The sequence below is a fragment of the Kogia breviceps genome, chromosome 18 (genome assembly GCF_026419965.1).
Source record: "Kogia breviceps isolate mKogBre1 chromosome 18, mKogBre1 haplotype 1, whole genome shotgun sequence".
Classification (NCBI taxonomy): Eukaryota; Metazoa; Chordata; class Mammalia; order Artiodactyla; family Physeteridae; genus Kogia; species Kogia breviceps.
The window spans coordinates 56,416,149-56,442,377 of NC_081327.1; the positions used below are offsets into that span (position 1 = coordinate 56,416,149).

Below are 26,229 nucleotides of genomic sequence, written 5' to 3' on the forward strand. Positions count from 1 at the left end.
AATATTATTTATTTATTTATTTATTTTGGCTGCGTTGGGTCTCCATTGCTGCACAGGGGCTTCTCTCTCGTTGCCGCGAGTGGGGGCTACTCTTCGTTGCAGTGCGCGGGCTTCTCATTGCGGTGGCTTCTCTTGTTGCAGAGAATGGGCTGTGGGCTCGTGAGCTCAGTAGTTGTGAGTTGCAGGCTCTAGAGTACAGGCTCAGTAGTTGTGGCGCACGGGTTTAGTTGCCCTGCAGCACGTGGGATCCTCCTGGACCAGGGCTCCAACCCGTGTCCCCCGCATTGGCAGGCGGATTCTTAACCACTGCGCCACCAGGGAAGTCCTATTCAATAAATATTTAACAAGAGCCTCTTAGGTACCCAGCACCATGGAGGGGAGGGCAGCAGTAAACAGAACAGGAAGGGTCAAACTCTATGGACCTCCACATCCTTATTCCCAAGGAACTTACGTCTGAGAAAATACACTCTGTCCAACCCAGCGCCTCAAAATAAACTCCAAATCGCGGGATGTTGAAGCGTGAGAGAAACCCACAGCCTCACTATGAAATCAGTCTCTTTTTGAACAGAGAGAAGGAGAGCTTTACTTTCCATAAGCAGCTGCTCCTGTAAGGTGAATTAATACGATCATTTAAACTTCCCCAGCAGAATGTGTGGTATTGCAGGAATGTGTGTTTGCAGCCTGGAAAACTTAGACTCACTGCGCCCACACATTCAGCCCCTACATCTTTGCAGAATCCCTGCTTTAGTATCTGCTGAAAACTTAATGTTGAATTAAATGGCTTTCCTGAAATCTGGGACACACAGAGACAGGCTTGGGATCTAGAACATTAGTTTTCTGTGTGCTCATGGAGAGGGATTGATTTAAATATGTTGAGGATGTCTTAGTGGTAAAAGCGAGTGGATTTTTTTAAGGAAAATTTTATTGGGAATATTTTTTCCTCTTAGGTGTGAAGTTTGGCAGGTAACCGCATTCTCTGATGGACTGTTGAAGACTCGGTTAATTAAAAACAAGATTTGGGTCCAAGGTAAACATCTTGAGCCTGCTAAGTCTTCTTAGGATGTCTGTCTGAAATGCTTCTGAAAATAGTATAGCTTTCTATAAAGAAATATTAACCGGTGTTCATAAATGGAGTTGACTACGTTCTAACTCAGCCCTTAAAACTTAGTATTAGATGAGGGATTAGTCCCTGATTTTATGTGAAAATAGCAAGAGGAGAAGCAACTCCAACCACTGCTTTCTTATTCGTTTTTCAGAAATAAGGCAACGAAGCCTCCTCTTTAGTCAGAGCTGTGGGAGATTAAAACAGCCCCGTTGGCTTGGTGCAGGGAACGGGCACAGCTAATCGCCCTCCGCCGGTTGATACAATCAGCTGCACAGACAGGTGGACAATGGCTCGTCCACGGAGTCTTAAGTCGGGACACCTAATCCTCACTCGTGCACCTGCGCATCACACAGCCAGGGGCCACCTTCACCTTGAGACGCTCTCGTGCTCTCCATTCAACTTCCCTTAGTTCTTCTTTCAGTCCTCACACTACACTGTGCTAAGAGGAATTTCAAGCCCCCTGGAATTCCCACGAGGAACACAGAATGAGAACGGTACCCTTTGATTCGGGGGAACAACACCCCCAGGGAGCCTTCCATCCTTCTGGGCTGGACATCCAAGGCCTCCTGGATGAAAGACAGTGAGCTTCTGCTGAGCACCCTCTGGAGGCCAGGCACCAGGCAGCAACACCCCCCCATTTCGGGGTAAGTTGATGAGCAGAAAAGTTAATTCAACTGCCCTCCTGCCCACAACATGGTGAAAGGCGGATCTGAACACACACATCTGGAGAAATAGGCAAGACAGTAAAGAGGACACAAGTCCCGTGCCTGAGGACACAGGTCCAGAGCGAGCTGAGACAGTGGGAACTCCACTGCTCAGAGCAGAGGGTCCAGCAGAGAATGAGGACCCACTCCCAGGCCTCAGCCATGACCCCCTCAGTCATGAAATCATAACTTCAGAAGCCGTAAACACATAAGGCAAAAAGAGTCCGGAACAAAAAGATGCGTGATCCAGTTACAGCCAGCTACCCTGTGGGGGTGGGGCAGGGCAGGTCTCCTTCTCTGTGGCTCTGCTGGTCTCACTGCCCACGCCCCCCCTCAGCTGCTCACCAGGAGGCCCCACCCCCCACCCCAAACACTGCCAGTGCTTCTCCCACCCCATTTCCTGGCGTTCACCAAACTTTGCGTGAGGACAAATGAGTGAGTGTACACCTAAGCACTGTCTCAGTAGAGTTGTTATTAATCACCAGAACGAACATCAGCCCCAGGAGGGTGGGGATCTGGGTTCATTCAGTCAGTACTAATGATGATGCCTGGTCACAGTAGATGCTCAATAAATAAAAGTCAGACAAGTGGGTTATGAAAAAAATATTAGGTCTCCTGGGTCCCAGTGCCAACTCAACGAGACTCTGTCGCTTCCCTGAGCCCCAAAGGGATCTGATCCTGCACTCGGCCCCTCAAGCCCAGCCATGCTCTACCTTCTTCCCATCCACCTCAAGCTGTGGGAGAAAGAGAAGCAGCAGGGGCTGCTCCCTGGCTTCCCCTAAACCCTGCATTTGGCAGGAGTTTCTGGGAGAGGCCCCCAAGCCTGGCAGGCGAGGACTGGAGGTCACAGCCCCTGGCAGAAGAGGACCAGGACTTTGCTCCATGTAGCTGACCATATCCAGCCCGGGCATGAGGGTCCAGCCTCCAGGGCCCAGGCTTGTCCCGCTTTAGCTGTGGTTCTGGGGTGTCCCCCGTTTTCCAGAGCACATGGGAGGAGGAAAGCTCACCCTGGCTGAAACCCTGGACAACTGTTTTCAAGGTTGAGGCTCTGTCCAGCAGGAGACACTCTGTGAGTGGGGAAGGGTCCCTCCTGCCCACAGGGAGCTCCCAGCCTGTCTGGTACCTGAGCATCAGGTGAGCATCACTGCCTTTGTGGGTGAAAAACGACGCGCTCCCCCTTGATCTCTGTTGGCCCAGGGATGGGGTGAGAAGGCAGGCCCTAAACATCAGCAATAAATTATCCGGTATGTATGAGTGTCACGTGGCTGCTGTAACAAAACTGCACAAACTGGGGCACTTAAAATGCAGAAATCTATTCTCTCACAGTTCTGGAGGCCAGAGACCAAAACCAAGGTGTTGGCAGGGCCACATCCTCTGACACTTGTGGGAAAAATCTGTCCTATGCCCCTCTCTCAGCTTCTGGTGTTGCTGGAGGTCCTTGGCATTCATTGGCTTATAGATACATCCCTCCAATCTCTGCCTACCCCATAGTCACATGGCCTCTCCCTGTATCTCTGTGTCTCCCTCTTCTTATAAGGACACCAGTCACTGGATCAGGGCCCACCCTAATGACCTCATCTTAACTGGATCACGTGCAAAGACCCTATTTCCAAATAAGGTCACTGTCAAAGTTACCAGGGGTTAGAACTTGAACATATTTTTTCAAAGGAAACAATTCAATCTGCAGTTGTGCCTGGAGAAAATCAAGCAGAAAAAAAGAAGTGCCAAAGCCGGGGACATCGTGTGCCTGTGTCTCCAAATGCAGACATCTTCAGAGTTCGTGGTCTTGGCGTCCAGGACACGAGTGAGGCCATCCCTTTCAGACCCTCAGGATTCTGAGGTCACTGTACCCTCTCTTCTCCTCACTCGCGCCCTCGAAGCTGAGTTGAAAGTCACCAACAGCATCATTTGGTCGCCGAGCCCCTGGTGCCAACACTCTCGACCCCTCTCCACACCCGGGCATCCGTCGGGCGTGGGGGCAGGGCTCTGTCCAGCCTGCGCTTTGGGCAAGAGGCTGACGTGTCTCCACTAAAGCTGCCTCATAAAAGCTGGAAATATATTGAGCAGAGGGTTCCATTTCCTGTCCATGCCAGCAGGCGTTCATACCAGGCTTTCATTCTCAGCCAAGCACTCCGGGAAGGTAACGCTGAAAACCATTTTTCTGAATAAATGTTTACACTGTATAATTTTCCTTTGGTGCAAGGCATTTCATCTACACGGGAAAACAAGCCAGAGACAAGGCCGGCGAGCTGTGTAGAGGCAGGACTCTTCAAACTGCGGTGCGGTGAGGGGGAGACGGCGGAGCCTTGAAGAGTCGAGTTAGAGGCAGACATAGCCACCCCACAGCCCTCTTGCTCCCCTTCCTCGCCCTGGAGCTGCTAACAGCATGCATCCCAAGATATCTCAGGGGGTGAGGGTTCTACACATTCACCCAGGTTCTCCTTGGCCCATCTGTCCCAAATATCCTAGGTAAGTTCTTCTTTTGTTAATGCCCCCTTTGTTTAAGGGGCAATTTTTCTGAACAGACCAGGAAAGATTTTTTTTTTAATTAACAGACTTTAGTTTTTAGAGCAGTCTGGGACTTACAGAAAATTGAGCAGAGCTGCCACACGCCCGGGAGGTGGGCTCCTGCCCAGGCCATGGCTGCCAGCTGATGTCCCATGTGAGGCAGGTGACCAGCTGTGACCGAGGCCACCACGGGAGTGGGGACACCCCAATGGGCCCAGCCAAGAAGACCCACTCCCCGACACCTTGATTCTAGAGGGAGTGCAGACAAGTAGGCAAGAGGAGCTACTGTTAATGAGTGTATGACAAAGGAGATAACCAGGACAGTGTGACAGACACTGAAGGGGGAGCCTGCTCCGACCGGGTGCTCAGGAGCAAAACTTTTACACAGTGCTGTTCATGGCTGGGTTTTATTGGTGATATTGAAAAGTTAGAAACAGCCTCAAGGTTTAAATACAGGAGTGTAGTTAACTAGCCTCAGTACCCAATGAATAAAATACGATGTAGCCATCAAAAATAAAGATTGAGTAATGCCTGGGGAAATGCCTACAATATAATTTCAAGTGAAAAAAAAAAGCAGAATACAAAACTGTACTCACATGTACCAACCAGGAGCACATGAAAATATATATACACTGGAGGACTTCCCTGGTGGCACAGTGGTTAAGAATCCGCCTGCCAATGCAGGGGACACGGGTTCGAGCACTGGTCCGGGAAGATCCCACATGCAATGGAGCAACTAAGCCCGTGCGCCACAACTACTGAGCCTGCACTCTAGACCCCGCGAGCCACAACTAGTGAGCCCGCATGCCACATCTACTGAAGCCCACGCCCCTGGAGCCCATGCTGCACAAGAGAAGGCACCGCAATGAAAAGCCTGTGCACTGCAACGAAGAGTAGCCCCACTCGCTGCAACTAGAGAAAGCCCACGCACAACACCGAAGACCCAATGCAGCCAAAAATAAATAAATAAATTTATAAAATTTAAAAATATATATATATATATACACACACACTGGAATGAAACATATCACATTTAACAAGGGTTGTACTAGAATACAAAATTGTACCATGTGTACTAACTAGGAGTACATAAAAAAAATACACACTGGAAAGAAACACATCACATTTAACAGGCATTGTATTTAGCAGCTGAAGAGATGGAGGTGCATCTCTTTAATGAGTACATACACCTTATACAGTAGGTGGGAAGAAGTTTTAAACAAAGAAATGACCCAAAAGTTCAAATCAGTTCTGATGTCAGTCAGAGGCTATGACTTAAAAGTCAATATTTAAACCAGTATTACTGCATTTGACATTTAGCTATTTCTGATCACTCACTACTAGCTAGCCTAAAATCTGTGCTAAGATAATACGCATATATATCCACATGTATATATTTATACCTACACACATATATGTGTGTGCGTGTATATGTGTTTGTGCATGTCTATATATATCCATCAGGATTTTCTTTCCCAAGGAAAAGTTATAAATCTTAATGTGTTTGGAAAAAAAACCCTAAAGGTGGGCTCCAAATGGTCTTATGAAAATAGATGACCAGCCGGGATTTAGGAATACACGATGCAGAGAGCAATAATTTTACACATGACATGTTCCTGGCAGAGTGTCAGCCATACATTTTCAAAATTATTTTTTAATTAATTTCAATAGTTAAAAAAAGGAAAGAAACAAGTCATTGAATAATTAAATTCCTGCCTCTAAGCATTTTCACTTAAATAGATTCATTTGGTTTTTAACTGACTCAGTAGAAATTTATAGGCCAAAAAAACTGAGGTCTGAGCTAGTAACCCCAGCCTCAGACCGTAAACCTGGTTGCTCTGAGCTCTAATTCGGGCCCAGTTTAAACTCCCCCTGTGGTCTGGGCAAGGTACTCGGGCCTGGCTTGCCACTTCTTAGCAGAGAAAGTTAAAAATCACTGTGAATTCTGCAACGTTGGTTGTTGGCTAGTGAGACTGGGTCTAGCCACAGTGTGGGCTGCAAACCCCTCTGGGCTCCACAGAGAGTACCCACCTGCCACTTGCCCGCTCGGGGCTATGAGCTAGAGAATGTTCCTCTCCGAGCCTCATTTTCCTCATCTGAAAGAATAACAAAAGCACCTCTCGCATCAAGAGTGAACAAAATAAAACCGGGACTCATGTGTCAAGGGATCCCATGCAATGGTTTTCACTTCCTCCTCCCAATTCTTCTTTAATAATTGATTCACCAAATGATTGAGTTGAGCCTTGTATTTTTTCCCTTTGGCAAAGGCTGGCTTTGAGCAAATGATAATGGCTAGTTTTACTGAGCACTTACTGTGTACCAAGTTACGACGATATTAGTACTATCCACATAACTCCACCAAGAGCCCTAAGAGTTACTAACCTCATTTTCCCATTAGACAGATGGGGGGAGCGGAGGCTCGGCAAGCAGAACTAGGATTTCAACCCAGGCAATTGGACTCCAAGCCCACATGCTTCACCCCTGTCCCTGCTACACGTGAGGGGGCACAGGAACACAGGTGTGGGTGACCTCACTCTCCACATGCGAATGTTAACTAGGATCAGCAATCCATAGGAAAGCAAACAGCCCCCTCCTCCTGCCCACTCCCACCAGCCCTCAACTCCAGGATTCTAAGGTTAAGGATTCCAGTCTTGACTCCACCATTTTCAAGTTGTGTGATCTTGGGTGGGCTACTGGACCTCTCTGTTCCTCCTTTTCCTCAGTTTCAAGATAACAATAGAACCTACCTCATGGGCTGCTGTGAAGATTAAGTGAAATAATATACATAAAGTGTGTACAGATCAGGAACTGAGATTCAGAGAAGCTGCATGCCTTGCCTGACACTCCACAGCCTAGTTCCCGAACCAGTTGTAATGTAAGCTGGGAGGTGAGCCATTGACTTAGACCTGGGTTGGCAAATTATTTCTATAAAGGACCAGGTAGTAGGTGTCTTGGGCTTTGTGAGCCACACAGTCTCTGTCACAACTACTCAACTGTCATTGCAACGCAACAGTACTCACGGAGGAGCCGTCAATGAGTGATGTGTTTGTGTGCCAATAAAACTTTATTTACACAGAGAGGCGGGGCCCTTAGATTGTAGTTTTCGGAGCCCTGACATAGATGGGGCTGGGGCTGGGTGCCCTGGACTAGGTCAGAGTTCTGGTAAAAGGAAAAGGAAGGGTGGATACTGGGTAGAAAAGAAACAGAATGTGCTATCATCACTAAGCTAAATCTACGTAGCAGGGGCTACAAAGTGCAACATAAAGGAAGAGCTGGGGGCGCTGCCGAACGGAAGACAAGCTCTGCCCCAAGTGCATGGTGTTCCTCGTTCCATGCCACCCTTGGGATTCCCCAGCAGACCCCAGTCAGTTCTGCTTTCTGGGACAGAAACTCTCACTTGGCTCCTAACAACGTGGGCAATGGTGGGCACTGTGCCTGCTGCTGGGCAGTTGGGTGGGGGCAGAGCTCCTTTCACAGCCAGGGTCTCCCACAGAAGGTCTCCTCTGCCAGTTTACACCTGCAGCACAGACTGGGGTCAAAATCCCCAGGCTCCTTCTAGTCTCAGGGCCTTTGCACATGCTGTTCCCTCTGCATGTAGCACCCTGGCCCCTGTCTGCTCTTCACCTGGCCAAGTCCTCCCCCTTCAGGTCTCAGAGCAAGCATCAATTCCCAGGGAACACCTCCACTGGCCAGACGCCACCCCCTTCCAGCTTAGGGCCCTCTGTACAAACCCCAATACACCTGCACTCCCCTTGCAATCCCAACCACACTGTGGTTCTGCAGTATTTACTTGTCTCCCCCACTGAACTCGGAGCCCCATGCGAGAAGGGACCTCATTGGTCTTATTCTCTGTGGTTTCCCCAGCTCCCAGCTCAGGATCTGACTCAAATATTTGTTGAACAAATTAATAAATGAACAGAAAGAAAACTAAATGTGCAAGTAGAATTCTCCTGTTCCAAAGGTGATGTTACACTCAACAGCATTCCGTCATCAGAGTAAGCAGTGTGTTTTAAATCTTTTTTCCTCTTCTACATTTCCCCACTTCCTTGCTCTCCAAATTTATAAACTGAGGTAAAATGAGCTCACATAAAGGACTAAGCTATTTTTGAAAAAAGTTTTTCAGTGACTGATGTATTTCATTAGCATAGAAAACAATACAGCTACATTATACATTTTATTCAAACAGTATACTAATCCACATGTGTGCGAATCTGCCTCTGAGGACCACTTAGTACTTTTACAATATGCTTTCATTATTTCCCCATTGTTACAATGTAATTTTTTTTGCTATTAAAATACATAATAACGTCCTAGAGAAGAAAAAAAGTGTCACTCTAACCAAGTAAAAGCAGAAGACTAAGGGCTTACAGATCCACTTTTCCCTTTGTCTTTGACAAGGGAAGGATCTGAAATTAACTTCACCACCTGGATTACAAAAACATATGGAAATGGTCATAGACAGGCTTGAACCCATCACACTACTTCAGCTTCCTTTCCTCAAAACCAAGAGGCTCAGCTCATCCTTCTCTGCAGAAACACAGTGATGTGCAGGTAAACATCCAACATCACTTCTAAATCAGGGAGCCCTGTACAGGGGCGTTTGTCGACTGCCCGCTGTACCCTCACGTTGAGGAGAGAGCTCTGGCCTCTTCCTCTTCTTCTAAGGACACTGACTCCATCTTGGGGGGCCCACCTCACGACCTAACCCTCCCAGAGCCACCACCTCCAAGTATCACTGCACTGGATTTGGGGGGACACAAACATTCTGCCCAAACACTCACTGATATTTATAATGTTGATAATTTTTTGATATATTGAGTTAAATAAGGTATATTATTAAAATTAATTTCACTTTCACTCTTTATAATGGGCCTATCAGAAAATTTAGAATTATACATGAGTTCATGTATATTTCCACTGGATGGCGCTGGTTTGGACCGACCATGAATGTGAATTCCATTTGCATAATGTACTGTGTGACCTTGAGCAACTAACTGTGCCAGGCTCCTAATCTACGAAATGGCCGTCATTCTGGCACATAAAGGTGAGCTGTTTTATGCATCACCTGGCAAACAGCCCTTCCAAGTGGGCCACTTTCCCAGGAGCAGGTGTGTCTGCTGGAATCCTCTCTCAGTGAAAAGCTCCCCACTTCTCTTTAGTCCTGGCGACCTTTGTTTGGTGAAGAACTGATTGGCAGGGAGACACTAAGCAAGAAAAATAAACAGGGCCCCTCTCTATGAGGTTATTTAAGAGAAAGCTTGAAAACAAACAAATGAAGAAAGAAGCAGTCACGAGAAATCTAAGTCGTTAATGAGGCGCCCTTAAAACTCACTCCAAGCTCCAGATTGGGGGGGTGGGGTGGGGAGGCAGGCAGAGGAGGGCTGCAAAGGGCAGTGGAAACGGGGAGGTGGGGGGAAGATGGGGAAAGGAACACCCTCAAACCAACACAAGTCTGACAGGCAGAAGCTGACAGGGAGTTCAGGTGAGGCGAGGGAGGAGGCCCCCACGTTTGAAGTAATTACTGAATTATTTTGCACCTTTCAAAAGAGCAATGGGCAATTTCCAGCTCCAAATATCTTTGCAACATTCCCCTCTGCAAAGCCACTCTGAACCCTGCTGACTGAGCAGCACTTTCAGCATCGGCTCTGCCAAGCTGGGCTTGGAGAGAGGGGCATTCTGCTGGGGTCTGTGTGCTGCCCTAGGGCTGGGGCTGCAGAGCAAAAATGCAAGGATGGTTTGTCTGCCGCCACTGGGATGGAACCAGCTGGAACCCACTCACATCCTGCACCAGACGGTAGTCACGTTGTGATGGATGAGGGTCAAGAACCTGCCCCTGACCTGTGTTCTGGGGGGCTGGACTTCGCTTAGAGCTCCTGGGTCTTCTGGGGGGAGGGGGCTGAAGCTGGCTGAGCCACATTGCAACAGCTCCTGAGCCGCTGAGAAGCCATTGTCAGTGGTATTCTGTGGATATTCTGATGACCAGGTGAGAGACTCTGGTTTTGCAGAAATAAAGTCCTACATCCTGTTGGTTTCAGCAAGGACCGTGCCCTCGCACCCCATATGCCACCTGGAAATGCTGGTTCCTAAGCTGCTGAATGATCAGGTCTAATGGAATTATTCACCTGCCTGCTTTTTCATAAGATTCTCATTAAAACCCTGCCTAGGCCAAGTTAACCAAGTCCAGGCTCCTCTCTGCCTCTGCTCTGCTCCCTCTCACAGCCCTCCACGCTGACCACATGCCCCAGGAGTTTCCCAAAAGGCATTGCATCATCACCTCTTCATGCCCAATGCCCCACCCTCCTCCTCCTGACCCCCTGGAGAAGCCTTCCTGATTTTTTTCCTGCTTCTGAGTTCAATGTTCCCCTCACTCCACTGGCCACTCTGGTCCCTGCACAGCTATTGCTGCCCTCTACTCTCTGCATCATAATTATTTCTAGGTTTATTCATTTCCATGTCTGGCTGCCAACTCATGGGAGGCCTATGAGTGCCTCTGTCTAAATCACCTTGGCATTCACACAGCACAGGTGCTGAATGCAAATGAAGAAGTGTATGAATGAATGAACAAATGACTGACTGAATGAAAATTGACTAGGCAGACATTTCAGAGTCGTTCAGAGCCTTCCTCTTTAACAAGGAGCACAGGCATCAAGAGCATGGACTCCGAAGCAGCTGGTCTCGGTTTGAATCCCAACCCACACCCCCTCCTTACTATGTGACCTTGAGCAAATTACTTCACATCTCTGTGCATAGTAACTACCCACTTCCTACGGTAGGAGTAACCAAGTTACTCCGTTTGCGCCCTTAGAGCAGTGCCAGACACATAGTAGAACCAAGGACACTGCATAGTGTCAGCACAGCATACAAAACCAAATGCTTTTTGTGAAATTCTGATGTTGATCCCAACAGCCCACTTTGAGCTCACTGCCTTAAAACAGAAGGCAAGGAGTTAAACCCTTCAGCCTCAGGAAGAGGGATTAGCAGCACTGTGTCTGTTTAGTTATTCAGCTCACTGCCTCTCCAGATGAAAATATCCTTGAAAGATTAGATTATGTAGTGAGAACTATAGCCACAGTGCCGAGAAGCGCTGCTGTCGCCTCCCAGCTAGGCTGAGGTCTCAGGCTAATTTCCCGTAGGTGGTCTGGGCCAGATTTCCTGGAGGCCTGGGACAGAACAAACAGCCTTTCCTGTCCCCCAAGGATTATAGCGTGAAAGCACTTTTTAAACCTTAAATTAAAAAACTGAAAGGCCGTGTCCATTCTGCAAACTACACATACTTAATTTTTAAAACAGCAACACGTCAAAGAGCTCTCACAAATGACGGGTCCCTGCTTTGGACTATTGAAAAGTGTTCTCCTTCAAGAAAAATAATTCAAGCAGAGTGACATGTACCTGAAAAAATGATTCAAAGGGCATCTCTCTTCCTCTGGAATGGTCTTCCATTCTCCAGGTGTCAGGGCTGTGGGAGATGTTGACAAGCGACGTTTGGGAACTGTTCATACTCTGATATTATAATGTTCCAAGGGAGTCATGGCTTAGCACCCCTGGAATAGGAAAATCTCCTTATTCCAGGTATGAAATGGACCATCATATGGAAGAGAAAAGGCCTGGCTTTCTGTCAGAGGTTGGAGATGGCTATGTGCTTCCTCTTCAGATTTGTAACAACTCCCAGAGACACTCGCATGGGCAGAGAGCAAACCTTGAGCATAGCAGCCAGACTCCAGATGGAGTTGAAATGGAAAGTTCTTGGGTAAGCATCACAAAAAGTCTGAACTCAAGGCTCTGCCGCTTCTGGGACCCTGGGCCAGTTTTGTGACTTCCCTGAGCCTCAGTTTCCTCATCTGTATAATTGTAGAACTATCAGTATCTGCTTCCCAGGCTGGTAGTGAAGACTCAGTGAGAACTTGTACTTGAAGACTCTGTTTTGAAAACTGTAATTTGCAATACTATGGTATACAAATGGGAGGGAGTCTCCTCTAGAAGAGGCTTGGTGTGTTGTGTCTTGCTGCCCTAAGAATTTTTTTTTTTGATGTGGACCAGTTTTAAAGTCTTTATTTTATTTGTTACAATATTGCTTCTGTTTTACATTTTGGTTTTTTGGCCGGGAGGCATTTGGGATCTTCGCTCCCCTACCAGGGATGGAACTCTCACTCCCTGCATCGGAAAACGAAGTCTCAATCATTGTATTGCCAGGGATGTCCCAAAATCTTTACATCTTATAAAACACCCAGGTGCTCAACGAGACCTTCACTGCTTCCTTTTTTATAATGGAAAATCATCTGGAACTCAATTTGCTGTCCATCAAAATTCAGTGTTCTCTCTCAACATTGAAGAGTACAGGACAGACATATAAGGATGACCATGGAGTGAACGTCTAGATACTCCGTTAAATGGAAGGGAAACTAAGTCCCAGCACAACATGCCTGTAGCCTGTGAGCTGTGTGATGGCTCACTATTGAATCTGCAACTCCCAGCATCATACCTGGCACATAGCAGGTGCTCAGAAATATTAGCTGAACCAATAAATATGTACAGAATTATTCTATACATTGAATATTGGCTACCATTGAATGTGGCATTAAATGACAAAAGTGTTACTATCTATACACATATATAAGTGCCTGGGAAGGAACCTGGAAGTAGGCTCTGAAACCTAGATACTCTGTTAAATGGAGGGTGATTCCCTGGGGAGGGAAGGGGCAGTACCTTTGGCCCTGAACTTCAGAATCATTTGAATATTTAACCCTGAAAATATACCCTTGCATAGCTTGGATACTCTATAAAGTAATAAAGAAAAACAAAAACGAAACTCATTTATAACTAATACCTCCTACTGGATGACAAGAATTCAGGAACCGGGCTTCCCTGGTGGCGCAGTGGTTGAGAGTCCGCCTGCCGATGCAGGCAACGCGGGTTCGTGCCCCGGTCCGGGAGGATCCCACATGCCGCGGAGCGGCTGGGCCTGTGAGCCGTGGCCGCTGAGCCTGGGCGTCCGGAGCCTGCGCTCCGCAACGGGAGAGGCCACAGCAGTGAGAGGCCCGCGTACCGCAAAAAAAAAATTAAAAAAAAAAAAAAAGAATTCAGGAACGATTATAGAACGAGTCTTTGGAGCCCCATAATTTGAAATTCAAATCCGTAAGCTCAGGGGAGAGAGTTGCACAGCTCCCAACCTCCAGGAGCAGGAACGGGGCGGGGAGGGTTCAAAGTAGCGAGCTATTTTACCTTAATGAGCATGATAAAGGACCAAAGCTGGAAACCAGAGAGAACCCAGTTTTTGCCTCTGTATTTTTATTAACCAAGATCACTTTGGGTTTATAATAAAACACTCAAAATACACAGGTGAGGACAGTTCTGGCATGGAGCCACTATGGGAGCAAGGCTCGGGGTGGCCCGATTTCGTTTCATTCTTTCAAAGCCAGATTCAAAGAAGACTGTGGACATGAGAGAGGCCCCAGGCCAGACTATCCTCAAGGTACAGAGAGGGAACCCAGCCGGAGGAGGTTTCAGAGGAACATGACACGTTTTCTTCTTAGTGTTTCTTTTCTTAAATACACGCATGCACACGAGTGTACACACATAAGCAGCCAAGGAACTTCTAAAACAAATTAATCCCAAAATTAAGGTTAGGAAAGGAAACTCCCCCAGGACACCAATCATGTTTGAAGCTGGGTTTTGTTTATTTGTTTTAGAGCTATCACAGTCTCTTTCTTGAACAGTAGGTGAAACTATCTCTGGGGATCAGACAAAGAGATCTCCCACTGGCTTTTAGTCAAAAGCTGAACAGATGTTCCATCAACTACAGAACCAGCCACTGAGACCCATTATTTGGTCGTGGCTTACGAACTTGCAAACCCATAGAACATGCACCCCGACACTCATGCCTGCACTTGTGGTGTCACGTTGACTCAGGTGGTCAGAACTGCAAGTCTACGTGGCACCGAGATACCCGTTAATTGCCCAGTTCCCCGGGGAACCCGCTCGGTGGTGGAGGCTGTCCCGTGGGACCTAGTCCATCGCCTTGTTCGGCCTTCATCTCAGAAGCACCCCCATGACCCCTTCCCAAATTTGCCATCATGACAGCTTTCCCAGGTGTGCCGCTCTCTGTCTGCCTCCTCCCTCCCCAAACACCCATGTCGGGGCTCTGGTCCAGGCTTCCATATGCACCCAGGAGGCCTTGGCAGGGAGGAAAGGGGAGTTACTCTACGTGAGCCTGAAGAAGACACAGACGGAGAGCCCATGGAGAGCTGTGGCGTGACTGAGCAACCTTTACTCCAAGAGACAGTGCAGACCTGGAGTCCAGCCACCCGCCAACCAACCTCCACTCCATCCCATGAGCAGTAACTGACCTTTCACCTGAATCTTTTCTCTGTCATATACACCCAAAGAGTCCTGCCAAAATCAGCTTGTGTGTGTGTGTGTGTGTGTGTTAAAATACACGTAACATAAAATTTACCACTATGACAATTTTTAAAGTGTGCAACTGAGTAGCATTTAGTACATTCACAGGACTCTACAACTACCACCTCTGTCTAGTTCCAAGGTGCTTTCATCACCCCAAAAGGAAACCCTGTACCCATCAGCAGTCACTCCCCATCCCCTTTCCTCCCAGGCCCTGGCAGCCCCTGGCTTTCTGTCTCCATAGGCTTATCTACTCTGGACATTCCATATAAATGGACTCATACAACATGAGACCTTTTGTCCGAATCTGGCTTCAGAGTGGTCCTGAAGCAGCACTCACCCTCAGTGGGAGATGGTTTCCTTCCTTCTGACAAAGTGCTCCACGGGACGACAATAAAAATGGCTTTCGGTCCTCTCCTCACAATGAACCGCTTGCTCACCGCAGCTGGAGAGGACAGCCTTGATCATGGGAAACCCTGTCAGAGTTTGAATCCTCCGTCTTCTCCTTCCTGCATTCCATTGTAAGCATTTATGTGGCACCTACTGTGTGCCAGGTGCTATATGCCAGCACATGAGATGAACAAGGGGCAGCCACTGCCTTCCAAGAGCTCACACAGCCCAGGGGGGCTGGGGCAAGGCCTCTGTCCTGCTCTGCGACATGGGCACATCCCTTTACCTGGCAAAGCTGGCATGGCATTTGTATGACAAAATTAGAGCCAGGATTCGGGCGAGGGGAGCAAGGCGCCCAGGGTGCATAATTCAAGGCGGTGGTCACTCTCAGGGAGGTGTACATGCAAGGTTGGGTGGGCACCACCTTAAACTTTGCACGCTGGGCCTCACTCCCCTCACCTGGTCCAGTCCTGACAGGACATAAATCATGCAGCCAGCACAGTGGGCAGGCTGATGTTCTAGGGCTTCCTGGTGTTTGAGGCTGGGCAGCATACCACAGAGAGCTTTATACCTTTAAGTCAATCACAAAAGCAAGCCTGAGACAGCTCTGCTCCTCCATTCCTCTACACACCAGAATCAAAGAGGTTAAGGAACTTACCTAAAGCCACAGAGCTTGTGTGCGGCACCACTGGGGTTTGGGCTCAATGCCAAATGGTCACAGAGCAGGAGCTTATCTTAATAATGAAAGTATCTGTCCTTACCTAGTGTCTCAAAGTGGAGAAACTTTTCTGAAGGCCTCACCTGCATCAACACAGCTGTGCCTCAGAACCCTAAAGGCAGGTACTAAGTTGACACCCTTTTACACCTGTACCCAGAAGGGCTAACCTGCTTGCTCCACTGCCAGCTGGTGGATGAGCTGGGGTGGGCAACAGGATGGCACAGTCCACCTGAATGACTTCTGCGTTTCTTTGCATGACATGATGCCACATGCCTCTGCTATACCTCTTGGTATACCTCATCAATATTTATTCACCCCTTGCCCATAAGTTCCAGGGTCCACCCCAGAAGTTCACCACCTGCAGCACCCTCTCCCAGAACCCTCTGCCCGTGGCCGTGAATTCAGCTGTGGTGGTTGGTTCCCACTGAAGTGGGCACACCTGCCAGCAGAGCACACATACAGTGATGCGTGTCCTGCGTGTTCGTATCACTGCGAGCCCCCACCATGACACACACGCTCGTTGGAAAACAACTCGAGATTCCTAGAAGGTCCTAGAGAGGCACAGAGAAGCTTGTTTCTGATTTCATAGACCCTCGGCCGGCAGCCTGGGACTGCTGTTCTCTTACGTAGCTCAGCCAGTTATCAGTCAGGGCGCCCCTGAGAAAGAGAACCAACAGGAAATGTGTGTATATGATGAGACTCGTCTTAAGGAAGTGGCTCTTGTGACTGTGGGGCAGGGCAAGCGCAGAATCCGTAAGGGCAGCTGCAGGCTGAAAAGTCAGGCGGGATCTGATGCTGCCGTCCTGAGGCAGAATTCTTCATCGCAGAGAAAACTCGGCTTTTGCTCGTAAGCCTTTCATGGGGTTGGATGAGGCCCACCCAGATTCTCCAGGTTACTCACACAGCCTACTGATTGGCCACAGCTACCAAAAGCCTTCTCGGCAACCCCTACTAGATTAGCACTTGATCAAATAATTGGGTCCTACAGCCTGACCACGTCTACACACAAAACTGACCGACCCATGGCCCATGGGGTTCTCAGCCAGGCAGCAGATCCTGCTCAGGTGTCAGACCCCACTGAGACCTCAGACCCGCCCATGGCTGCGCACACCAAGAAGCCATAGTTGAGACACAAGCAGGTGTCACACCTGCTCCTTCTCACTCCAAAACGCTTCATTTTAGGACAGCATGCTGCTTCTCTACATGAAACATGATTTGGGATACTCTAGCGCACCATGCAAGATGCAAACAGTGACTTTACACACACGTGGGTATCTACCCATGTAGAAAATCCAGACAGGATGTTGCCAGAATCGTTTGGTTATCTCACAAGAGCTGTCTTGCTCAGCAACTGCTTCTCAAAATTACTAAGCAACAAAAAGAAACTTCAAGTTTTAAATTTCAGGGGGCTAATTTTCCTACCTAGGAGAATTATTTAATAAAATGACTACCATGAAAAATCTCTATAACGGAAAAACCAATGGGCGATGTGATCCCAGCCACACCCAGGAGGATAAAATGGCATGGAGTTGTTGCTACGCCATCTGACCCCTGGAAGTAAAATGTGTTCGACTTTCCCTCATGAGGTGGCTGGTGGGGTTGGAGGACTCAGCAAGAAGGATACATTAAACCAGGTCCCAGGAAGTCAGGTTCTCCTAAAGCCCCCTGGTATGTGTAATTGCAAATACATGAGAGAAGAATCACAAATATACTTTTCACTGTGATTGAAGAAATGGCAGCAAAGTCTACTGGGCAAAAAAGGGCGGAAGCCCCCTTGTTTCTGAAACAGGAGGGGGAGGGAAAGGCAAGGGAACATTTGGGATTAAATATTGTCGTTTTGAGTGGCGCAGCTGATAAAAGCCAGGAAATTCAAAATGTGCGCACCGACAACCTGCCACTCCAATTTTACACTCCGGACCCCGAACAAAAGCTGCTCTGTGAGGTGCCAGGATGGCGGCCGGCATGGCTGCTGAGGGAGGGACACAGGCCCCCTTTCCATTTAACGGCTGTTCAGTGCCAAGGGTGAAAACGAAAATGTTTTCTGCGGCTGAATGCTGGGCCCCTACCTACCCTGCCCCCAGCTCCAGCGACACGGTTCCGTGGCTGGGGCAGATGCATCTGGCCTGTTCTTCACCTGAAAACACTGAAATACAAGGGTGCTTCCACCAGTGGGATCCCCCCATCCCCATCTGGACACAGACAGGCAGCTGTGACATCCCCGGTCTTGAGCCCAACTTCCCTGGCACCACCCCTGCCACAGCAGATCCAACGTGGCCTCAGCCCAAGTGGCCCCCTCCACAGAAAGCCAAATGCAGCACAAAGGATCAACCAGGAGGGGCTCCAGGCTGGACTGTGTGCTGGTTCCAGTGAAAGCCCCTGAGGGAGGATGGTGGGCACTGCAGGCGTTCACGCTCTGGGGAGAAATGGCAGAGGAACTAGAGTCCCTGCATTTGTTTATTGAGTTCAGCCAACAGTCTTTGAAACTTCAGTTGAATGGTCCTCCAGATAAAACCCTTGGACACTCAAACATAACCCTGCCGGGTGGGAGCCCGGGGGGCTGGAAGTGAGGCATCAGGACCCAGCTCTGTGAGCTCTGCGTCCTGGAGATAAAAGGCGAAGGCAGGCACGGCAAGGCCTCTGCCCAAGTGAGCAGCGGGACAGCGAGCGTGTTGATGAGGCGCCCGGCCTTGCGAAGGAAGGGAGCGTCCGGTAAGGAGCAGGAGACAGGAGAACCGTGAATCCATCACTCTCCCTTTTATACAGCCTGAGGCTGAAATTTGGGCCCTGAGGAAAGCCACTGGGTAGCTCCACGGTGCATGTCTCACCACGTTTCAAGAGAGCAGACAGTGATTTAAAAGTCACCTCCGAAGGCCCCACCCAGAACCCATGGGTCTGTGGGAGTGAAGTCCACACCCACGTGGGTCCACCTTGCACCCCTGGCCCGCCCTCCGCCACGCCTGAAGCTTTTCCATCGCCATGCCTTTGCCTCGACTGTGCCCTCTGCTCAAAACACCCTTCCCATATATCCTCTCCTGAAGAAATCCCACTGTCACCTCCTCTGTGACACCCTACGCCAACTTGCCCGGGCATACCAGGTCCCTCTCCGTCCCTGTCCCCCGAGCACCTTGGTCAGAATCTCCAGAAAGACTATCACACACTTTCCCCTCTGAGGCCCAAGAGGTGGGGTTGGGGGTTCTCATCTGTGTCCTCCCGGCTCCCTGTGCACAGATGGTGCTCTGAAGTGCCAGCTCCACCTCCCTACGACAATAAGGAGGGCTTCATTCCCCAACAAAACCCCTCGGTCAAAGTAGCGTGTCAGAGGCGCCCACCATCTTAGCTTCAGCACCAAGACCCACCAGCCCAGCCACAGTGCTGCTTTCTACACAGCGGACACAGGGCAAGCGCTTTATAGTCACCAACTCACAACCACAACCACCCGTGGACATCAGGACTTTCATCTCCACTTCTCTCTTGCAACTTTCCCAGGGACACAGAGAAAGGGGCACAGCCCAGAGCCCACCTTCTCCAGCACTTAGAAAAACAAAATTAGGTTCTCAGCCCCACCAGCCCTTCCTGCAGGATTTCTAGGCAAAGCTAAAAAAAATCTCTTCTGACTTAAGATGGGTCCTCCTGTGAGCAGAACTCAAAACACAGACACAGAACCTGAATGGAAGCCTTAACTCATCATTTTATTTTCGGAATTTTTTTTTTCTTTCAGAAAACTAGTCCAAAGCCCATGATTTTCCCTTGATCCTAAACTCTCACTTGGGGGACAAAAACGGGGATTTCTCAGCTCTCCTTCACCTCCCAACCTATAAAATGTGGGACAGCACCACCTGCTGGCCAGCGGGTATAGGACAGCAGGCGTCCAGCCGAGAGGTGTCCAGCGAGCTGGCCGACCTTGTGATCTCCTGAGCAGTTTAGCCTCTTCAGTCCCAATCAGGAGAGGAAATAAACATGGACACGAGGTGTGGGAAGGAGGTTGGACTGGCCTCCGTGCACTCGCTTATCTGCTGCAGGAGCTGCGATAACACGGGAGCTTCCAGGACTGCCCGGCAGCCTATTTCAAAGGTCAAGTACCAAACGGGCACATAAGCCAGAGGACACAGGGCTTCCCGGGACTGGGAGAGCAGCCAAAGGCAGGCTTTGGGGGAAGGCAACCGGGCCGAGCAAGCCCCGACCATGAGCCAGGTTGGGGGCCCCAGGGAACAAATCGAGGGCAGGAAGGCAAGTGCTTAGTGTCCAGTACAGGACCTGGAACAGGGGGAGCCCCAGTAAATATATCAGGAAGCAAAACGAGCTGAGGCAATCAGCAAGCAGGCCTGCCTGCCCTGAGCCACAGCTGTGGGCATGCTGGGGGTACAGCCTGAACAAGGGGTACAGCCTGAACAAGGCAGACAGAGTCCCCGCCAGACCAGCACACACAGGGTAGGAGACCCTGGAAACACACAAATAAATACATAGATAACAGTCCCACGTGGTTTGTTACAGTAAGTTAAAGTCTCCAGGTAAGGCCCTCCATATTGCTCCCAATAAACATTGTTATAGGAGGAGACGGGTCCCCTGGAGACAGAGGCCACTTGAAACTTTCATTCATTCGTTCATTGAGTAAATATGGACTGAGCATCTACACAATGCCAGATACTGCAATAAGCACTTTGGTGCATTAGATCTTCACCACAACCGCTACGAGGCAGGAGAAGAATCTGTAATTCATAGATTCAGAAACTGTGTCCCAGAGAAGTTAATTAATTTATCCAAGATCACACAGCTTCTCAGTAGCAGATTTGAGCTGAAGTTCAAGCCCAATGCCCAAGTATTAAGTGTGCTAAGTCCCATGATGGTCCTTCATTCAGGAGATATTTACTGAGTTCCTGTCATGGGGAAGGCATTGAGCCAGTTCTTCAGGATACATCAGTGAGCAGAACAGAAAAAGTGCCCTTTCCTCAAGGAGCTGAGCCTGGGAAGACAGATGATAAACAAGCGAACAAGAGAATGAGATGCAGAGGGCTGTGGGGGGCAAACTGCTCAACAGCAGAGCTGGACAGACCCACTTTTAAACTTGGCTCTGATTTCCTCTTTCCGGACCTCAGTTTCCTCATCTATAAAATGGAAGTAAGAGTAGGGCTGATGTGAAGATTTAAGAATACCTGGCACCCAGGACACACCCAAGAGAAGTGGCTGTTTGTATGAGTAGTTCAGAAAGAAAGGCTGCATAAGGCAGGGTCTCCCAACCCCTGAGCCACGGATTAATTAAGATGGTGTCTGCCAGGCTTCTTCACTATGAAGTTCATTCTTTACCCTTTGTGATTAGTTTCTCATGGGGAGGTTCTTTGAGACCACATAGATATTCTGTTACTCAAGAAAACTTTACATTAGCATCCAGTAATGATTCTTGCCTGAATCAATTATGGCTATGATGGCTGTCCAGTGGTGAGTTTCTAACCATTTCCTCTAACTTTATTGGTTGGCACTGCAGTATACCTTTTCTCAGAGACAGATTACCACATAACAGTGGGAAATTAGTCTCCCTGATTCCTTCTTGCCCCCAGCTTTTCTCCACACAGTAGTTAGAGAGATCCTTTGAACAAGGAAATCAAAGCCTGTTCACATGCAAAAGAATGAAGCTGGACCCGTACCTCACACCACACACAAAAATTAACTCAAATGGATCAAGAAGCTCAATGTAAGAGCTAAACTTTAAACTCTTAAAAGAAAATATAGGGCTAAATCTTCATGACACTGGAATTTCCAGTGGGTTCTCAGATGTGACACCAAAAGCACAAGCAATAAAAGAAAAAAATTAGATAAACTGGACTTGATTAAAACTTTAAAGTTTCAAAATACACTATCAAAAAGTGAAGAGACAACCCCATACCTAGGGGAGCAACAGGAGGTGGCCCTCTTCCGGACTGAAGCCCTGTAGGGTATGGAGACATCCCCAGCTCAAGCCGCCTCTCCACAGGCCCCCATGAACCTCCTGCCCTTTCCATCTGACAGCTCCATTGTCTGCACCAAATGCTGCTTACTGCACACACCTGATGCTTCTGCTGCTCCGACATTTCCTCACTGATCATGTAGACAGTGCCTCTCAAACGTTAACGTGCATACGAATCACCTGGGTCTGTTACGTTGCAGATTCTGATTCCATGGGTCCGGGGTGAGGTTGTTTCTGTGTTTCTAAGAAGCACCAGGGATGCCACTGCTCTGGCCCATGGACCACACTTTGAGTCACAAGGTAACAGAAGACCTGTTCACTGTATCAAGAAATGGACAAGAAGTCCTCCCCTCCTCTGCCACTCCCTTCCCCGCACTGCCCAGGGCCTTGGGAAGGGCTGCCTCCCTCTGAAGGCAGTGCCAGGTAGATGGGATTTGTCCACTTGACCTAGAACTTGGAGATGGGGCAGAGGAGGGGCCCATGGACCACTGGCAAAGTCCTTTCCCTACCCCAAGAGCTTGTCTCTAAAAAGAGACTGTCTTATGGAGAGGCAACATTTTACACTTCTTGTGTATTCCGAAGCTGATATTCTACTCTTTTCAGGATTCAGGGCAAACAGAACAACTGACTTAAAGGTTTAGCTGGCATGAAGGAGAAGACCAAAAACAACAGCTAGTGCCAAGTGAGGACCAGAGAAAGAATCCTTCACATCCCCCTACCTGTCCTCACTGGGTACCCTTTAAAGTCGGCTGGAGCCCCTGCCTACATCTACTGAAGTCACAAGAGGGAACAGTAAAAGGTAAGAGAGAAAATGGAGGATACTTAATATTTGAGACCAATTCTATGTCTGGTTCTCACACTTATCTTCAGCCACTTATTCCTCTTTTACAGACAAGGAAACTAAGGCTCAGAAAAGGTTAAAGTGTTTGTCCAAGGTCATATGGCAACCAAGCTGGCAAGAAAGGTTTGTGTTCCTGACTCCTAAATCAAGCTCCTTTCTAATAGGTCTCTTAAATTGAATGTTTATATTGAGAGAAAAATCAAAGTACAAATGGCATTTTGTGGGATGGCAACTGCATAAATCAATATATTCCAATTAATTTGGAAAATCTTCTTGGAGAAAGCAAACATTGTATTGAATGAGGGGAGGCAGTGAAATTGGTGGTCAGGGCAAGTATCATTTTCCAGATATAGGATCTTAAGGAATGGAATGAATGGTTTGCAGCTATTTATTTATTTATTTTAATAAGCCAGCAGAACTCAAGAAAGCACCCATTCATTCAAAAGCATTTAATAAGCATCTACTGCATACCAGGCCTTGTGGTAAAGGGGACAGAGAGAGAGATAGGGTCATTGCACTTAGTCCTTAGTACAATCATCTGTTATTCCTCTATACGTGAAGAAACCAGGGCTCAGAGAGGTTAAGGAATCTGGCCAACTGGAATGTGAAGCCAGGTGTGTATGATCTCAAAGTCTACAGTCAGGGTACTACCCATATATCACCCCCTAGAGATGAGGACATCAAGTCCTCATCTCTGTGACTACATGGACACAGACTGTACCTGATATTATTCTCAATGTTGGCCTAGATTCAGAAAAACCACACTCTATCTGCTGATCCAAGTAAGTAGGAAACTAGTGACATGCTGTCTACAAGAAATATACTTTAAATATAAAGACATGGACATATCTGAAGTAAAAGGATGGTTCTGGTAATGATAGAGTAATAAGCACCAGATTTATCCTCCTACCTTATACACAAAAAAGAAGAAATATGCAAGCAATCTCAGTTCAAGAGAGTCATGCTTGGGAAAATGAAAACAGAGGTGAGTCTCATGAGAGAACACACATGGTAACAGAGACAGAGAATGCCCTCACTGAGACCATCAGTAGATGCAATACAGCTGAGGAAAGGATCCCTGAAGCTAGGTCAATAGGAATTATCCAAACTGTAAATCAAAGAGGAAGGAGGAGAAAAAGAAGCAGGAAGAGAAGTGGGAGAAAGAGAGAAAGAAAAAGAGAGGGAGGAAGAGGGTGATGACAATGAGGGGCTTTAAATACATTTGGGACAAGGTAAATAATCGAATATACATGTAACTGAGATCCCAGAGGGCAAAAGAGAGACGTGATGGTGTAGAAGATATATCTGAAGAAGTAATGGCTGAGAATTTTACAAAAGTAATAAAATATATTGTCACAAATCCAAAAAGATCACAGGACCCCAAGCAGGATTATTAAAAATAAATAAATATAAATAGACACATCATATTCAAAATACTGCAAGACAAAGAGAAAATCTTAAAGGCAGGCCAGAGAAATTAAGGAATTAAGGAAATGTAAGAACAACAGCAAACTTCTCATCAGAAACTATACAACACAGAGAACAGTGAAGTGGCATCATGAAAGTGCTGAGAAAAAAAATAACTGTCAGCACAGAATTCGACCCCCAGGAAAAAATACCTTTCATAACTGAAAACAAAATTTAAAATTTTTTCAGAAAAACAAAATCTGAGATAATGAATTATCAGCAGGCTTGTGCTACAAGATATTAAAGTTCAGTTTTTCAGGTGGAAGGAATATGAAACAAGACAGAAACATAGATCTACAGAGAGAAATGAAGAGCTCTGGAAACTGTATAAATGAAGGTAAATATAAAAGACCTTTTAAGTAACTTTTTAAGATTGTCTAAAGCAAAAATAGAAGCAAAGGATTGTGGACTTATAGCCTATGAAAAAGTAATAGGTGATAAGAATAGCACAAAAGATGGGAGAAATTGGGAGTAAACTGTTACAAAGTTCTCACACTAGACATGAAGTGATATATTATTTGAAAGTAGACTGTGAAAAATTAAACATGTATATTCTAAACCCTAGGACAGCCAATAAAATATCATTAACTGTTTAATGATATAATAACAATGTATTGTAGAGTTCATAACATCTGTAGAATAAAATGTATGAGAAAAATAACACCACGGTTGGTTGGGGTTGCAGGAAATTTTTACTCACATCTCTTTGACCAAACCAACCACATCTGTAAAATGAGGATACTGCCCACCTCACAGGGTTATGAAGAGACCTAAATGAGATCACATGTGTGCAGTATGGAGCCCAGCCCTAACATGTAGTAAGTGTTGAATGAATGCGTGAATGTCCAGTAGCATACATCCCATTCATTAAACGACAGAGTTAGGATTTCTGCCAAAGCAGAGACCCCCAAAAAGCTGAATGTAGACTTCCTATTTGGGGCTCACAAGGAAGTGGGTTAACTGCCAACCAGCTCTGTGTCTTCAAGTCCTGGTCTCTAATATAGTCTTTAATCAATTCCACCTCCAGAAACTCAGTCTCCCCACCTCCCAGGAGCTTGTAAGTAAGGCAGACAGAGTTTAGTCAGTAATGGCAGTCAGGAAAAATAAACTTACCTAGAGAAAGGGACAGAGAGAACCACAAACAGCTTATGCTGAGAAAAGGAATTCTGTAACCCCCCGACATCTGTAACGCACATTTACCTTGTGATGGGTGACCTTGGGAAGACCCTAAGAAGTCTGGCTGGTTTGAAGATGAATGTATAAACCACACACAAACTCTACAGCAAACCAGCCAAAACTTTCTCCAATCTTCCCCTGACATGTAAATATTACTATGAATCTAATATTAGATAATACTGCTGTGAATCTAATAAATCCCTAATGGAATAACAATTTCCATTAGGTTTTGTGTCCAAATCCTAGGCTAAGAACAGCAAATAAAGCCTACAGAATGATTTCTAAATGGGATGTTGGTCAAAGGAATTACCCATTTTCCATTTTGCATGGGAGAAACGTGACTCAACTTAGAAGGGGGAACTGCTTGAAGAAAGGAGGTGATGTGAAAGCCCAGGGCATGTCTGGGTGGAGCCAGCATATCTTTGAGGCTGGCATATTGGATGTTTCATGCCCCGTAGGCTATCTTCCCAGCCCACCATTCTGCACCATTTTTCTGCAGCAGCCAGCTGTGCACAGATGCAGTCCAGCAGTAGCGCGCTTCACTGCACTGTGCATGCCTTGCTTTCTGCCCAGCTTCTCTGCCTACTGCCTCCAGAAGCTGGTCCTGTCATGGAAGAACCGAAGACGTACCACCCTGTGGGACTGCCCTCCACCAACGAGAGATCAGAGCCAGTGGGTAAACACTCACCCCTTCGGGCTCAGTGGACAATCTCTAGGCTCATTCTACGTACTTCCTCGGAAATCCCCGACAGAAGCAAGCCACCCACTGCATGGGTAAGCAGCAGCCCTGACTGGGCTCAAACCACCTCACGCCTCTTCCCCCAAAGAATCGGTTTGCTCAATGACCAACTTAACTTTCAGAATTTACCAAGTTTAACAATTTACCAAAATTTTGTTTATTTCTTTATAACATTTAAAGTGATTTGTATTGGGTGGAACCGTGTTAATACATTTTAAAGATTCTGCAAAGCTTTATGTAGTTAATTT

General features: G+C 47.4%; 1 protein-coding gene across 8 annotated transcripts in view; it reads right to left on the bottom strand.

Moving 5' to 3' along the window:
* The window catches only part of C18H16orf95 (chromosome 18 C16orf95 homolog), a 453,505-nt gene that overhangs the window by 396,717 nt on the left and 30,559 nt on the right, over positions 1–26,229 (bottom strand). The window contains exon 7 of one of the 8 annotated variants that reach the window (XR_010837973.1): positions 1,653–1,671. The exons of the other annotated variants lie outside the window; for them this stretch is intronic. The gene's annotated coding sequence lies outside the window, so the exon portion shown is untranslated. Of the gene's footprint in view, positions 1–1,652; positions 1,672–26,229 lie in introns of those variants that run through there. 8 annotated transcript variants of the gene reach the window in all.